At 37.8% G+C, this 2,556-nt stretch overlaps 1 protein-coding gene across 1 annotated transcript in view; it reads left to right on the top strand.

The window, feature by feature from the left end:
- brcc3 (BRCA1/BRCA2-containing complex, subunit 3) overlaps nucleotides 1–2,556 on the top strand; it is a 20,567-nt gene that overhangs the window by 12,614 nt on the left and 5,397 nt on the right. The gene's annotated exons all lie outside the window — the stretch shown is intronic.

The following is a 2,556-nucleotide window of genomic DNA, read 5'->3' on the forward strand; positions in this document are numbered from 1 at the left end:
TATAAATGAAGTTTATTGACCATAAATTCCAAATATAACTGCAAAACTAAAGTTAATAAGTTAGTGTTACGTAGTGTTGAACGTCAAAAAATGTGACAAACATTAAAAAAAGGGACAAAAATGTAAGAAAAAGCTAAAAAGAATCAACAAAAGTGTTGATTTTCAATGTCTCAGAAGTATGTAGCTACATATAATACATGGTTGTAAAATAGCCATAATGTATCATATTTGGGCTACTTTTGTCCGATGTGAAGTAATTGCAACACAGCTCCATCTTATTTCTAGTCTGTTCAATTTCTGTGGTTTAATTCAAAATCATGCTGGCTCCTTTTTAAGTACTAACTAGGCAATATAGTTTTAGTTTAGTTTTAGTGTTTCTCATAGGTTTTAGTTCTGATTTAGTTTCAGTCTACTAACAATATTTTTCACTGATTTGAAAAATAAGGCGTTGCTTTTTCTTTCTGATTCAATCGATGTCATTTATTATTCGAGTTTAAACCAGTGTGGTATAACCATTATCTGGCTTCTAGCCGGCGCATGTGCAAAATGTTTGTGTATGCAAATTCAGCTGTGTGTTTGCCCGGAGAGGATTGGCTCGTGGGATGGCTCCGCCCACTTCCCTGTTCCAGCCCATTGCTGTTGATTGGTGCGGTTGGTGTGGATCCTTCCAATCAACTTCCTGTAATCAGCTAGAGTTTGAGACCTCTTCTCCCTTTTTTTGCATTGGTTCCTACAATTCATCCATTTTACGTTACGCCCAATCTTACAACGAGCCATATGGGGGCTCATCCGGGATCTAATTACATTAATTGGTAACTGATCGTTATTGTTTAATTGGTTCGTGTAAAAACAAAAGAATAATAATAAAATAAAAAAAAGATGGCTTCAGGAAACCCATTATGGGTTCCATGTTTATTGCAGCTACTTTTCTTCCTTTGGGGAGCCAGAATATGGCACATTGGATTCATGTGAAGGGTTAGAAACAATCTGGATCAAATGTGTAATGAATAACATTTACTTCCAGTACATTTTTATCATGAAGGGGGGGAAAAGTCACCATTTGATATACGGTTGCATTGACAGTCATCCAAGACACATGTGATGTGCAGATGTTATGTATTTGTATATTTGCAGAAATTCAGTATACTATACTTTACTCTTTACGCCAATCAATGAAAGCCCAGAGATGCTGTCTTTCAATACATTCTCCTTTGCTACATTCTAAAAGTAGTAGCCTTAGGTACAAAATATATAGCTGAAGGGCAGAGCAAAGCCAGTGCACTTATTGCAATATTATGTATTTAAATATTTTTTCTTTGCAAAGCCTTTACTCATTGTGTTCCTTTCTTTTATGTGACATATTTCACTTTGCAAATAAACTTGATATTGTCCATTTGGCGTCCTTGATCATGAAATGACAACAATCGTCACTTAACAATCGTGACTTTAAAGTTTTTTGTACTTAAAGTGGCTATATGTATAACTTCCATTTTGTGTTGATTCTGGAGAACGCTGTGGACAAAAGCACTAGTGTTTTTACCACAGCTGCTGTTGTAAACATAGTAATTTGAAAAGGTATTTCCTTTACGGTGCTGTATTGCCCACTTTAGATTACTGAGTTAGCGTTTACGAGGTCATATAGTTGCGATGAATGTTTTGCTCAGACAGAAAATCATTCATATACAAAGAGAATACTTTACAGATGCATCGTTGCATTTCAAGTGTAGCATACGGTAACTTAGCCTGGTTTGGATGTATTGTGAGCTAAGCCAGGTGTCACTACCCGATGTGAGTCGAGTTCACGTCGCCAAGGGATACGGATCCGGCGGCAAGCAAGGTGGTCTGTGAAATCCATAAAATCGTAATAAACTTCTCTCCCCCCATTTAATTTTTGCCCCAATGCCAGTAGCCTCATCAATGACCCTTAGTAGCTCAAAGCTCTGTTAAAATAAATCAACAAATTCCTCTTGTACATGTATGTGTACATAAAGCAGAGAAAGAACATTTCCAGACAAATTGTACAAGGGGTCACTTCCATAACCCCTTTACGCCACAAAACTCCAAAAACTGCAGGAAAACATACTGAAGCTCGTTTAAAGTGTGTAGATGTCGCCGCGTCATTGTCGCAAAGTGACGCACGCGCAACTCACATCTGCACTCGACTCACTTCGGGTAGTGACGTTCATTGTCATTGTGAGTTGAGTTTGTTGTAGCAACCACCATAATAACTCAGATTTAAATAGCGTATTTGATGAAAGCCACGGATGCTTTACACTAGTACAAGTTGACAAGGTAGAAGAAAACAGTCAACTCAAACATGGACTAAAAGGAATAAAATGGAAGGGGGGACGCAATTTAACGTCGGCTACTGACGTACAACCACATTCTAACATTATTCTATCAATGAAATAGACCTATCACATTCCTGAGGGCCAATTCGGGGTCAGTTTTGAATCATTTACACTCCCGTAACTGGCTCCATCTGTTGAGAGCCCGAGCAAACTCAGTTACGCCCGTTTTTACTCGGTTTTACTTTCCCTTTAGTTGTTCTTCGTT

Source organism: Etheostoma spectabile, chromosome 16, assembly GCF_008692095.1.
Source record: "Etheostoma spectabile isolate EspeVRDwgs_2016 chromosome 16, UIUC_Espe_1.0, whole genome shotgun sequence".
Taxonomy (NCBI): Eukaryota; Metazoa; Chordata; class Actinopteri; order Perciformes; family Percidae; genus Etheostoma; species Etheostoma spectabile.